Source organism: Pholcus phalangioides, unplaced genomic scaffold, assembly GCF_987345545.1.
Source record: "Pholcus phalangioides strain wild (caught in Gottingen) unplaced genomic scaffold, Ppha-v1.0 ptg000039l_1, whole genome shotgun sequence".
In the NCBI taxonomy this organism is placed as follows: Eukaryota; Metazoa; Arthropoda; class Arachnida; order Araneae; family Pholcidae; genus Pholcus; species Pholcus phalangioides.
In genome coordinates, this window is record NW_028301625.1 from 11,452,316 (window position 1) to 11,468,253 (window position 15,938).

The window sequence follows — 15,938 nt, forward strand, 5'->3', positions numbered from 1 at the left end:
CATGACCTACAAAAAAATGCCATAAGAAAAGATTTATCAAACTTGAACATTATACATTCTTTCACAAGCATCACAACACAGTCTAAATTATAAATACAAATAATACAAATACAAATATAACGCCACAACAGGCAAAATGCCCAACGAGGTGACTGAGGAAAAACATGCACATAATAAATATGGATGTCATGTATTTCAAAAATACAGCAACACAAATAGACATTTATATTTCATATAACCGCATTACTATTACAATTATAATTAGATATAGAAGAATAGTGAACCGGAATCGGGTTCCAGTTCCAATTTCAGTGTAGTCGAAGTCCGAAGTCACTGGGAAAAAGTTCGAATTATCCAATTAATCTATCCCGGATCTGTAAAAATGACTACAAATTGCAACTTAATTATCAACATCCACGTAGGGGGAGAATATTTATCAATTATTAAAATTTTATCACCAGTTACGAAACCGTTTCCCAAATTTTAATAATTTATAATTATAATAATTGATCTCAGCTGCTACATTATTCCGCTGGTCTGGAATCAGCATCACTGCAGAATTCCCTAACCATGTTCAAAGCCTGATTTACGGGAACAGTTCATGTGATCAACCGTTGCGGAACTATTTCCCAAATTTTGCTTATCATTCTTAAGCCTGGATTACACTATAAACGTTTGATAAAAGATCTTTTACAAAACTTAAAAAAATGCAACAAATAAGTGCATCGGTTTCATTCGAGCAAAAGCAATACATTTATCGGTTGTTTCAAGTTTTGTAAAAGATCTTTTATCAAACGTTTATAGCGTAATCCCGGTCTTATGCTATCAAGGAAACATACTTTTTCATTAACGCGTATTACACAATCATTATTATTCATCGGTTGAACAACATAATCGGTTTCAAGTGGTACACAGTGTCGATGCCCTCTAGCTGAACTATGTTCAAATGGGAATTAAATCATCAAAAAAAAAAGAAGAGAAAAACGTATTTTTGAAACTTTTATTAGTCCTTAAACATTTGTTGTTTAACAATTTGATTGAGAAAAGCAAAGTCTGGCTTCTCGTAGAATGTTTCCAAACTAAATTTTCTCATACAAAAATCATAGAGCCCACCTACTTCGAGTTAACTGAAAAATTCGAAAAAAGTTGGAATCAGACAAAAAGGTTAACGTTAAATTAGAAAACTCAAAGGGAGTTCGTAGAAGTTCGAATTATCAAAAATATGTTAAGTAACTTGCAAATACACGCAATAGAAGTCGTTGTTTACATTGGAAGAGCGCAAGTGTCGGGATATGATCGAAGTGTTTAGAATTTTCAACGGGACGGTTAAGCTATTAATGCATAGTAAATCAACTGCTTCTACAAGAGACACCAGTAAGGAACAATTCCAGACTGTTGTGTCGCAGGATACTTTTTCTGATAAGGTTGTAAATTGATGGAATAGCTTACCCCCGGGGATCGTGAGTTCTAACTCAATTGACACATTTATAAAGAAATACGTAAACATATTGGGATAAATCGAGAAGCTATCCACACATACCTGGATAAGACAACCATAATTTTTTTTTATGGGTAGTATATTATACGTATAATTATTGGTTTGTTCTCATTGGGTTGCTGTATTTTTGATATAGTTCAGGGCGCGGTAGCCCAGGTCGATAAGATACTCGCCTAAAGTACCAAAGGATGGTTAGAGGTGTCGCGAGTTCGATACCCGGTTCGTCTTGTCAGAAAACTTTCCTGACACAAGGGTACAACAGAAACGGTGACATGACCGCAGAAAAAGATTACTACTGCAGGGAGTCCCACATCGGGGGGTTAGCGCATGAACCTCTAAATGAGTATGAAAAAGGCTGCCGTTCGGAATCGGTAATAAATTGTAAGTCCCGGTCTAATTAGCCCTCGTGTGCAAAAAATAACCGTGGTGCCACAAAAATGTTCAAATGATATAGTTCACATATACAGCCGAATACCGTTATAGCGAAAATAATCTCTTTTTAACGAACGCTTTTCTAACCCCCAGAAGTTTACAAAGGAACAATGCAAAAACCTGGAATTCCTTTATAACGAAATGAGACTTCTCCGGTAGCTTGGAATTGGTTATAACGAGATTCGACGGTATTCGACATCCATATTTTTTTATGGGCATCTTTTCTCAGCCAACTCGTTGGGAATTTCGCCTGCAGTAAGTAACCTTTGCATTTATATTAAGACAATAATTTTCGTTTACCTCACGTTAGTATTTCTCGACAGAATCTTGAAGGAAATGACTTGAACATATTTTTATGCAATCGATAGAGGATAAACTTAAGGGATTCGCTTTTAACATTGGTTTTTTTTTTTTTTTTTATGTGTGCTTGAGATAAAAAGATAATGTTGAGCAATAAAACACTGAAGTTCATCATTACACTTTAACGATAAAAGTCAACTTGAAGAAATTGCCGGTGTTCACGATGAAACGAGCATTTATCTTTGGTACAAAACAAGTATTACTTCCAGTAGAAAAGTGGTTATCAGGTGGGGAATTTCCATCGTCAGCGTTTCTCCAACGGTTGATTGACTACATAATGTTGTTCCATCAATAACAATGTTATTTTTGTCTTTTCTTATACCATGTAGTTGTTGTTAGCGCTCGAATAAGCAACTTGATTGCACGTGCATGCACGAGCTTTTTATATTTTCTATTCATTCGTTTATTTTTCTCTTCAGCTATATATCTTTTATCCTTAATAATTTTTTTTTCTATTTATCATGTTTTTCCTGAAAATTGAACGACATCATCGTGGAATTTCTCAAGCGAGAACATAGAAAAAAAAAATTGGAAGTACGGGGTTATACGTAAAAATAAGTGCATTTTTTTTACCGCTGTTCTGCCGAACAAAGTGTTCTCTCAAGTGTTTAACAAAGGATGTAATTAATCAATTTCCAATTACGGAAACAACACACTACACATAAGTGTTAAGAACGAAATGAAAAATATGTTCGAGCCAAGTTTTGACGTCCGTTTTATACTGGGATAATATACGTAGGTATACGGCGTGTTTCTGAGCAATGAAAACTCCGCGGTTGATTTCAAAATTCACGAAAAATGCAGGAAAATACCAGTAGAAAGTGGGAAATTCAGCTTTGATAGTGGCACTTACGTGCAATAATAGTTAGGGAACAAAAAAAAAATTGAAATTTATATACGAGACACAACAAAGGGGATGTCAATTAGTTAAATTTCTGACTCTATTTCGCCGAAAGAAACATACCCATAAAAATTGGATGAAAATTCGCTGAGATATCAAAGATCAGAAAATTTATTTCTGCCAGTGCTAAAATAACTTAGTGTAGAAGAGAGAGAGAGAGAGAAGGTCTTCTCCAAAATACAGGTCTTCCAAAAAACGCAAAAACCAAGAATATCAATTTGTCTGACCATTTTTTTGTATTTTAGTTTAATTTTAAAAGAAGCTTTAGAACTCATCAGAGTATCCTTTTCGGACACTCTGTGCATGAGACAACTGCAAATCTGTCTGCCTGTATAATGTGATGCGGGGTACTTTTATACAAGGTATCTTTAAGTCTTAAATCTCATCAATCGTTTTATCTCGCCAACCGTTTGTCGTAGAGGTATAGTTCTAATTTAAAATATACTCAAAATATGTTCAGGAATCACTCTGAGCCAATTTCAAGAATGAAAATACAGTATGTTACCGAATAAAAAGAAATTAAAATTCTTTTACGGTCCTCTGTCTTCTGACATTGAATTAGAAAGTTGTTGCTCTGTCTTTCCAGAGATCAAGAAAAAAAAATTCCACGTTTCTAAGTGCAATATTTGTCGAGAATTCGCAATATTCGCAATAATCGAATTCAAAAGTCGGAGGGCGCGGTAGCCCAGGTCGATAAGATACTTGCCGAAAGTACCAAAGGATGTTTAGAGGTGTCGCGAGTTCGATACCCGGTTCGTCCTTGTCAGAAACTTTCCTGACACAGGGGTACAACAGAAAAAGATTGCTACCACAGAGGGGTTAGCGCACCAACCTCTCGGTGAGTATATATATATATAAAAGAAGCTGCCGTTCGGAATCAGCAATTAATTGTACGTCCCGGTCTAATTAACCTTCGCGTGCAGAAAATGACCATGGCGCGACAAAAATGATCAAGTGCTCAAAAATCGGAGATAAATTGGGAGAGGGCAGCATAAATGAAGGAAAGATGCGTTGTCCATTAGTTTATGCTGTTCTTTCGCAATTTTTCTCCGATTTTTTAATTCAAATATCTCAGCGAATATTGCACTTATAAACGTGGAATTGTTTTTGTTTTCTTCAGGAGAGACAGGGCAACAACTTTCTAATTAGAAGTTAGAGGACGAGGGTCCGTATAAAATTTAGATAAATTTTTATTTCATGACACACCGTTTCTTCACTCTCAAAACTGTTTCACAGTGATTTCTGAACACATTTTGAGTATATTTTAAATTCGAACTATACCTCTACGACAAGCGGTTGATGAGATAAAGGCCGCATTAGGACTTACAGGACACCCTGTATAGCTGCCTTTAATAACACAAGAATGTTCTATTGTGCGTGGTCCATTCAGAAACACTACTTTGGATCATAGAATGTATGACGTTATCTACGAGGATTAAGAAGGGTTTTTTTTCTGTTAAAAGTGGTGCGGATAACTGGCCCAGTTGCTGAGATATGTGCCATCCCATTCTTTAAATTTCTTCCACTTGAGTCTTTGCTATCTACTAGTTGAGTTATATGACAGCGAGCGTATCTCGGCCATGAAAAGAAATGAATCACCTCCTTGGTTATCCGTATGGAATGACAATAGGTCTGAGAATTTCATCTCGAATATCTTTGGTTGACCAAAAGTACCGTTCTAGATGTCATAATAGGCTCATTGTTACTCTTTACACTAGTTCGAAGCGTTGATGCATTATTGCCAAAAGCCGCCATTTCCTGAAGAATTTTATGAGATGGGTTTTTTTTTACTGATGAACGAAATCAATTGCCTGAGTTCAAGTAATATTGTTACATTGAGTGGATGCAAAATTTGTCTATGGACACTTACAGTAGCGTAAGCGGAATCTTGTCAGAGGAAAGAATTCATTATTTTCCTTCCCGGGGTAGGGGTTAGTTTTTACTTCAAAAGAACGCTATAGCCTTGATTCAAGGCTATACTCAGTCACTGTACGCCTATGGTCACCTAGATTAAAGCAAAAGAATATGTGATCACGCAATATTTAAAGATTAATCCCTCAATTTTGTTATCCGAAAATCTCTCTCGACTAGTTGACAGTACGTAGTGTTTACAAAAAGTTCCCAAACTGGAGCTGTGAAAAAATATCGTATACGGGAGTAGTAAAGTCCAGGTCAATTAGATACTCGTCTAATGTACCAAAGGATATTTAGGGATGTTACGAGTTCGATACCCGATTCGTCCTTATCAGAACCTTTCCTGATGCGAAGATACAACAGAAACGGTGATAACGTGTGAGCACAGCGAAAGATTTCTACCCCAAGAAGTCCTCCATCGAGTGGTTAGCACCCAAACTTCTCGGCGAGACATGAAGAAAATAATATCGAACGTTGAAGTTCGGAATCAGCAATAACCTTTACGTCCGGCTATATTTCAACCCTGTGTGTCGGTCGTAGTGCGGTAAAAAAGATCGAAAGAGTAATTATGCACGCTGAACCGTTACTGATATTCATTTCATCATTTAATCGCACCACGGTTATTTTCTGCACACGAGGGCTAATTAGACCAAGACATACAATTTATTTCCGATTTCGAACGGCAGCTTTTTTTTTATACTTACCGAAAGGTTGGTGCGCTAACACCCTTCGATGTGGGACTCCCTGCAGTAGTAATCTTTTTCTGTGGTGATGACGCAATTTCTGTTGCACCCCTGTGTCAGGAAAGTTTCTAGCAAGAACGAACCGAGTATTGAACTCGCGACGCCTCTGGTACCTCCGGCGAGCACCTTATCGACCTGGGCTACCGCACCCAACTGATATTCAGCTTCGTGACAATCCATCTAGTGGTCAGATGACGATTCTTAGTGAAATTACTACGCATTTGTGCAACATTTTATTCCGAGACCCTTTCTACATATACATACATGTGTAATATACTGTACTGTAAAATATATGTATTCTGTAATATAAAATATAAGTGCACTTTACACTAATATATTTCCGTTGGCTTCTTTTATCCACTTTCAAGTTTTTGGTATGGAAATCCTAGAAATAAAAACTGACGACAGTCTTTTCTCTGCCTATATTACTGTATAAGCAGTATCAGTGTCCAATGAATGGCGCAATAAATAAGATCACCAGAAATCTTCTTCGAGGAAATCCCGGAATTTTGTACAGACGATGTGAACATGGATTAGATCACTACCGTTTCTAGCTGTACTCGTTCTCCCCAATCCTGTAATATAAAATCTATTTTAGACGGGGACTGCGTCGTAATTTCATGTGGTCTACACTAGTCTACTGTCTGTGTCTGACAATCATTAACTGATTGAGGTAAATCACGTCATTGAGGCTCAATCAATGTCAATTTAGATGAAATGAGCTTTATAAATCGGCATGAATTAAAGTTCCGTTGCATACTTTAGTGAAGCGTCAGTTGGTTAGCACCAGAAAACAAAATGATCTCATCATTTTTAGCCACGTACAGTGTGGTTATAAAGAAACTGGCACTATTCAGACGTATGTAGCGCCCATTCTGACGGAGGTATTTTGATGAAACTTGGTATATAGGATGTATAGGCAATGGGAAAAATAAAGATTCAATACAAAACAATTACATTTTTGACCACTAGATGAAAAAAGTGGAGCTTTTGTATAGTAGTTATCTTTTTCCCATGGTCCAAATAACATACATATCAAGTTTCAATGAAATCCATCCATCACAACGGGATCTATATAGGTCGGACCAGTGCCAGTACAATTAAAACGAGTAGTGTCAGTTTAATTATACTGACCCTACCTATGTAGCGCCCGTTTGGTGGACGTATTTCATTGGAACTTGGTGCAAACGGCGTTTGATCAATGGAAAAAGATAACTCCGGCTAAAAACACTTCGCTTTTTCACCTGGTGGTCAAAAATTGAACTACTTTTAATATATATATTGAATCTTTCTTTTCCCCCATGATCCATATATCCTATATACCAGAATAGGCGTTACAAACGTCTGATTACTGTCAGTTTATTTATAACCACTCTGTATTAAAAACAGCATATTACATCAAAGAATGAGAAATTTATTCGGTTAATGGAAATCCCAATAGACGAAAAAATTCTAGATTTCAATATCATTGTGATATTTAAGAATTCATATTATATTCCTATAGCTTTCTCCCGTAAAAAAAAAGTGCAAGCTTGCACTCCCAAATAGAAAAGATACACAAAATGGAATAAGAAAAGGTATGCGATGTGTCGTTGAACTTGAAAGATAAGAAAGTTTCGTAAGAAAGTTATTAAATTCTCTCCAGTGACGTGCTCTTGTTTCTCATCTTACTCGAAAGTAAATAGAAATACCTTGAAAACGGGACTTACTCGCAAAAGTCTGAGCCGAAGAAATTCATTTCCCATTCAAGCAACGTATCCCAATTTCCTTGAGAATTCCCTTTTGCACGGCACACAAACTACTTGTATTTTCCAATTCCATCAAAAACTTCCAGTTATCTCTTACGTCCTCGAAGCGTGTCTAATGCAAACTTGCTCGTGCAGAATGACACCGACAATACGGATAAGGTGAGAGTAAGCCGACTTATAAATGTATATAAGTAATAGTATATATGCGCGTGTGTATTTGCGTCTCCTTACATATACTTATTATATGGATCAGGAATTGGATTCTCTGTCTGAAACTACTGAGATTTTGAAAATAATAAAACTCAGTAATGATGTATGAATTTTTTTGAATTCATTATGAAATATGAAACTTGCTTGGTATAAGAATATCAAGATGGGTTTTGGTATATATGCATATTTATAGACGTAGATCGGAAATAACACGGCAGCTATGTTAATAAGACGCCCATTTTATACAGGGTGTTATAAATAAATTGACACTACTCAGACGAATGTAGTGTCCACTCTGATGGATAAAACTTGGTATATATGGTATATGGACCATGGGAGGAATAGAAAGATTCGATATATGTATTAAAAATAGTTCCGTTTTTGACCAACAGGTAAAAAAAATGGCGCTTTTTTGTCGCAGTTATCTTTTTCCCATTGATGAAACACCATTTTCACCAACTTTCAATGAAATACGCCCCCCACAGCGAGCGCTACATAGGTAGGATCAGTATAATTAAACTGGCACTACTCAGCTTAATTATACTGACACTACTAATCTATGTAGCACCCGTTGTGGTGGACGTATTTCATTGAAATACGGACCATGGGAGAGAAAGATAACTGCGATAGAAAAGTTTTTCGACCCGAGGTAAAAAATGTAACTCTTTTTTTCATTGAATCTTTCTTTTCCCCCCATGGCCCACACATAAATGTATATCCTATTTACATATGTATTTATACCACACAAATTTCATTAAAATACCTCCACCAGAATGGGCACTACATACGTCTGAGTAGTAGGTAGTCAGTTTATTTATAACTACCCTGTATATCAAAAAACGTTTAGAGGTTTCATCATTCCCAAATCAAAAACCTTGTAAGAATTTTGTATATGCAAGATATAGAGCCAAGACGTTCTCACACCGAGGGTTTATCGCACTAATCTTTCAATGAAAGTAAATGAATACATGTAAGTAAAAGTTATTCGAAAGTGGCTACACGGAGTGAATCAGAATCATAGCAATAAACTTTAAGGTAGTACAGCACATTGCAACAAACATTTTTTGCAAAGAAATATATATGGCCGCAAGGGAATCCTTGAGGCACAAACACAATAAAAACAGACAGGAAAAAAAAAACAGTGAACGAAAACATTATTTCCTGACAACATCGTTGACAAGTGCTTCTTCACACCTATGTTTACAATAAGTACTGAAAATTGTGTTTATTAACAGTAATTCAGCGTCGATGGAGTGATCAGTGTGTGCAATTACCGATAGATTATCCATCGTGGTTGTACGTGTGAAAGAAATACTTGGCATGGAAACTGCACTCCGATCACTCACTCCATCGACGCTGCCAAACATGTATTACTGTTTATAGACGATATTTTAAGCAATTATTGTAAACACTGCTGTAAAGAATCACTTGTCAACGATGCTGTGAGTAAAAACAATTTATGTTTCCTTTCATACCTATTTCTTGTGTTTGTGCCTCAATACGTCATTTGCACCCATACATTCATGTATAAAATTTTTTTGTTGTAGTGTGCTCTACTGTTAAAGTTGAGTCTTGAGTCACACCCTGTCATGCGAGCAGGTACACGACGTATTTTAAATTAAAATAAAACGTATATGCACAGTTAAAAACTTCAAAAACATTGACGTTGTGTGCCGCACATAAACTTTTAATCAAATTTTAAGCATTTTGAAATTTATTAAAGATCATTAATCAAACATTTTAAAAAGACATTCAGTTGCGTTTGAGCCGTGTTTAAATTCAATTAAATGAATTAATAAAAGGCGTTTCACAAATATAAAAGATTAGATTATGTATCGTAATGACACACACACACAAGTAAATCGACTCACCAAGGATGGTCATCACCATCCTACTTGCGGCCAGTAGTCGGCCCAATCGGCCTTTGAATTACATTTTAATTACGATTTTAAAGAGGTTCTCTACTCAAGAGTCGTGAGCATTCCAGGGAACTGCCTAATACGCGAACCCTTTACACGAAAAGCCGCAAAGAAAGTGAAAGTAACTAAGAGATACGTGTTCGTTACAAAAAAAAGCTCTAATCTGATTGATTAATTAAAGCGTGGGGATGTTATTGAATCTTCATCATGTTTTAGTGTCTGGGCGTCATTCAGTATAAACCAAGAGTGGAAGCTAAGTACGATAGGTAAGACGTAATAAATGAGTGTAAAAAATATACTGATTAAAAAGAGAATAATTCTGCCTATGCAATTTTAGACGTTTAAGTATTTCGGTGGGAAAAATGGAGCATTCTTGACAACCGTGTATAAACTTAAAATCTGTCTATAATTACGCATCTTTTGACGTGAAAACGTCTTTAAAATCGATGCCGGGTGTGGGGAGGCAATCACGCCCAAATGAGCGACAGTTTCTATCGAAGTAATTTCATATTTTAATAACTCAACAAAGAATAGACATAGCGAAGCCATCTTGGTCTCGTTTTAAAAAAGAAAAATTAAAGTTTGTGGCGATACTACGGTCACATTCGTGGCAGTCAGTAGTTGTGAACTCCATAGGCGCAAAATTAACACTTTCTTTTCGACTTTTACGATCCGACATGTGTCCATAAACGGAATCATATCTCAAAGAATAATCATCCGATCCGAATGAATCAATTGTTATTTTTATGAACAATGTATATGTTACAACTCAATTTGAGCTTCAAGTCTGTGTCATAAAAACTCAAAAAGTGACAAGGTTTTGAAGTTGATAAAGTTTGAAAATTTCCAGATGTTTTTTAAATGTCGCGGCATATGAGGTCAAAGTACAACCCGAATTACAAAAATCGTGTACGAATGCATAGAGCACAAAATTCCAAAGATAATAACACTAAAAACACGTCGGGCCTGAACCCAAAATCAAAATTTTGAGTTCTAGGTCGAAAAAAATGTAAACTTCTGCTGTCTGAAGAATTTTCCAGTTTTAAATCAAGTCCCGTTTTACGTATGTGTGTATGTTCCGACATAAATGAACTGATGGTGGAAATGAGTTCAGCATAAACCACAGGCGAGGTGACTATTTGTTGATTTGAATAAAATCAGCTTTAAAGCAGTATTATCGCATAATGGCAACAAATTTCACATTGTAGGTAACGTAAACGCACTCGGACAACTCAGAAGACATCTGAGAAGCCTGGGTCAAGTACGAATGTGGATTACAATTTTCTTTATATTGCTGACATATCTAAACATAAGCTAAGATATCCCCCCCCCCCCATTTAATAGTACGGAAAATTTAATTTCAAAATTCTGTCTCTATACACGATTGAAGTTTTCACGAAAATAACTGCGGCAGAGTGTCCGACGCTGCCTATATATCCTTTTTTTATGAAGTGACTTTGGTGCGACAGAAATAATTACACCAGGATATATAGACTAGATCCATTTTCGAATATTGTGTTACAGAAACTGTTATTTAATGAAACTCATCAGAAAAGCAATTTGATGATTCGTCTCAGATGAAATATTAGAGCAAACTCGGAAAATTTCAGTTTTCTCCGAGAGTAACAATTTCACAGCGTTTTACGTTTGTTTAATGATGATTTATTAGAGTGTAATTAACTTTTTATTTTAATTTTACTTTCACACGAAATTTTATATATGGCGTCACACGTGGGTTGGTATTAAACATCGCATGGACTTCACGGTTTAAGCAAGTAATGATTTAACGAGAGATTATTTTAATATTTTCTCTTGTTAAAGTTATGGAGATTCTTACTGAGAATGGAAGCTCACTAATTTAATAAAGTTTATTGAAGTTTATGGTTATTTTTAACGCAGTACGTATTTGGGTTCGTTGACGTTTTCTCATTAGATAGTGCTTAGATGTCCCGCAATTTTCATTCGTCAAAAAAGAAAAAACCCAGTAAAATTGAAATTAAACGTGGTAGTATTGTTCAAAGTGATCAAACGCCTACTGAGACTCGAATTCGGAACTTTTGATAATAAAGTGTGCGAAATGATTGGTGAAATGAAATAACTGTTTACGAATGGACAGTTTGATTACATAGATTTTCAGTTCGGGTTTATTTCCCCGATTTATGAAGAAGACACTCGCAACTAATTTAGAACTGAATGTTATCTAACGACGTCGTTGGAGAAATCTCATTGGAAATCTTCGCGCAGAAAATTTTGTCTGACTAGGAAGTGATTGACGATTTAAACCCGTAAAAGGAACTCTCGCCGACATTTAATTTCCCTCGAACATTATGAAAATAGAATGAAACCCGAGTATGGTGCCATATCTTTCTCGCTTTCTGTCACCGTGTTTGCGTCAAAGTCGAGAGTCGTTGGTTCGTTGCTAATTAATTTTTAACTGCTATTTCCCAGGCAAAAGTGCGCCATCGGATTTCTAAATAACGGACAGCCGTCCAAGTAATTCCTTTAAACGTCTAAGTATTTAAATACGAAATGTTAGGAGGCAATTCAGCGCATTTACCTACTGCAGACATCCCTTTACACTCAAGGGAAATTACCAGCTTGTATATGTCCGAAACTGAAATGCCTAATGGAAACCATGGAATGGTGCCGCTGAGTACGGCGGGATCATTTGAAAGGCAGAGAGAGCATTTCAAAATAGCCTTTGCCAGTGTCAATTTGGCAGCAATCATTTTGACAGTCATTCAAGGCAATTTGCTTAACGCCTGCAAATCTTGTTATGCAATTTAATAAGAGAACGTTAGTCGGGCGTTGTTTTCAAATCCCGTACGACTTATGATTTGTATTGCATCCAAAAAACATGTTTATAAAAAAATAAATCTTTAAATAATAAACTAAAAACGATCCCAGAGTTTTGTTAAATTACAAAGAATTTAATTTCATAGTTCTCTATTGGCTTTTATATGGATGAACTTAATTTCAGTAACATTTTAAACAATGCTCTCAACGTTAATATTTAATTTTTTAACATTAGAAAATAACACTTATTTCAACAATAAAAATATGTTCATTTCTATATTTCTACGAATCCCAAAGGATGTATTTTCCAACGAATACGACACAAGATAATTATCACATTTCTTTTATTGTTGTGTGTCGTACGACTAATAATGAAATGCAAGGTTTAGTAAATTTTGTTTTCGTTCATTCTATTTTGTATAATTGATAAATGAGAACGCAATTTGGGGATGAAATTCTCAATTTATATATATGTAACAATAGTTATTCACAAAACCACATTATAGACTAAACGATGAGAATTCAGTGAAATGACACGATTCGAATAAATTAATTCGGTAAAAAATAAAAATGAATCTTGGGGGAGAAAATTATTGAGTTATTGAAAATAATCAGAAAAATGGGAATGAAACGATATCATTATTTTAAGTGAAGATAGTTTAATTCTATTTAAAATATGTTTGGTGTATCCATTGAACTTTAAATTGATCATTTTAAATCAGTAATAATTTTATTTACTGAAAATTTAAACATCGATAAGCTATCCATTTACTGTACTAAAGGGCATGTTTAGGTTTTATTGAGTTTAAAATCCACTTAGTTCTTTTCAGAATCTTTCTGACATGAGTTACTACTCCAACTTGTAAACAAGTTTATGGGGCAAGGGCGTACAATTTTGTTGCTACCGCAAAAATTCCTTTCACCGAGTGGTTGGCATACTAGAAAAGAAACTATAGGTTTTTAGGAGTTCAATTTTTGTTTTCGTGCGAGTAAAATGACCGTAGTATGAAAAAAAAGTCAAAATCGAATCTGATTTAAATCTGAATTTGAAAAATTTTGTATGTGGCAGTCAGAAGTATTGATACAATTTAACCCTCTCACTGGCATAGACGAGATATCTCGCCGTCTTGATAACCTTTTATTTTAGCAATGACAATGACAGATATTTTGTAAAGCTGATTTATCTCTATACAAATACAAATACCAACACAAAGACCACAACAGAAAAATTTCCCAACGTGGTGGCTGAAAAAAGATGCCCATAAAAAATATAGATGTCAAATATAACTAAAATTCAGCAACTCAATATATAAAAGCATATATTTCGAAAATAATAATATGTATACAGCCCATAAAAAGATTATGGTTGTCTTATCTAAGTATGGATCGCTTCTCGATTTATCCCAATATGTTTATCGTACTTCTTTTTAAACGTGCCATTTGTGTTAGAATTAACGACCTCACAGATAAGCTATTCCATTTATTGACATCCTCATTAGAGAAAAACATCCTGTGATACCGCAACCTGGAGTTGTCCCTTACTAAACGACACTGATGTCCCCTCGTCGAAGCAGTTGATTGACGGTGGTCATTTTATCCATCCCGTTGAAAATTTTAAACACACACAATTCGATCATATCCCGCAATGAAATACATTTTCCGTATTTCCCCTTTGCTGTGCAATTTGCAAGTGCTGAAAATCAGAAGAAAGCCTATTTCATTCAAAAGAAGTTTCATTTTACAGGAATTTAGTGATTTCTGCTATGTCAATTAAAAGGTTAAGTACTTATAATTGAAGTAACTATCATAATTGTGATTAATTGATGTAAATGTCTCATTCTCTCTATCATAATTTAAATAAAACCTTCAGAAATCACTGAAAGTTTTACTGGGAGTTTATTTATATGAATAATCCAATAATTTTCGATATGCTTTGGTTACATGAACCTATTCAAAGACGTCTATATTACTTTATAATGAGATATATCGAATCAATGTGATTTCATGATGGCAGTTCTAAAATATCATGGAATATTTAACATTTCCAACGTAAATGTGACTATCCGAGTATATTATTGATATGTTTAGGAAGTTCTTTAGGACGTTCGTTTGTTGTCTGTGAATTTAATAAAGCATTACTGATTTGGAAAATGAACAGCCGTGTTATTGCGAATAATTTCATGAAGGCCGGAAGGATTTAATGTCTCTTTGAACTTGAACCCGGATTTTCAAATGCGCATTATCTGTGTGCTCTCGAGTCTAACAGTTCAATTAATCCCTCATAAACTCTCTAGCTGGAAACGTGAAAGAGATATTTTTAGTATTACTAGAAACAAGAAGGTATTTAAATGTCGCTACAGGTTCCATTCACGTCGTTTTAGTAGATTATTTATGGATATAAATGCTTGAAACAACTTCAGTCTCTGCTGTTGCTGTTGGAATTCGCGAGATTTAGTTGCTTTTAAGTTAATATGGATATATGAAACAAATCGAACTTTTGCACAAGGGTTGTCGAACAAGGATCCGTATTTACAAGTAGCAATCGCTGAAATATTAGATGTAGACCTATATCAGGAAAATTTAATGATGTATGTATAAAGTTTCACGCATTAATGAACATTATTGGTGATTTCTGATAAATATAACTTACTCAATATAAAGTGTTATTACCAATTAGGTATCTCTAATTGGTAATGAGTCGATCAGGTCACTGAGCCTTGATGAAGGCTGCAACGGTGAGTCATGGATTCAGCAATCGTGTGGAAGGATGTCGATGATATTGCTTGTTAAACATCAGCTGCCATTAATTGAGACGCGATTGCTGACGTTGGATGATTTACGCGTACTTCTTTCGCTAGAGGGTCCCAAACGTGCTCAGTACAATTTCAGTCCAGCATTTTAGGTGGACAGTTCATTACAAAGAACTCCACGGAATGTTCCTCTAACCAGGCTATAACCAACCTGGACCCGTGAGATACGGTTGTTCTTGCTGATAATCCGTTGTCTTACTAGTACACTCCACGTCTATCGGGATGAACGACAAACATCAATTGGTGCATAGGATCGGCCAGCAGCTTGTAAACATCGAAATTAATTGAGAGCACAAGTACCAAAGTTCTCAAACATTGTCAAGACAAAACACCCTAAGCCATTTTATCAATCCCCATTTCATTACACATTTCCAGTCTGGCATAAAAGAACTATGGGACCTCACAGGGCTGCCGCCATATTCTCAGCCTCGTATTAGCATTGTGTACTAGGAAAAGGGGCTCATCACTCCCTGTATCCATGATACTCGAGTCCAATTTTTCGTCGACGATCCATTCACTATGCTTCAGGCAAGACATCGAGCACGATTGTACACATTAAACAGTTGTAATCTTGTGTCAAAATAGTATAAAGATCCTCCTTGAATTC

At 35.5% G+C, this 15,938-nt stretch overlaps 1 protein-coding gene across 1 annotated transcript in view; it reads left to right on the top strand.

The window, feature by feature from the left end:
• Window positions 1-15,938, top strand: part of LOC149065573 (metalloprotease TIKI2-like) — a 332,971-nt gene that overhangs the window by 83,096 nt on the left and 233,937 nt on the right. The window lies entirely within an intron of this gene.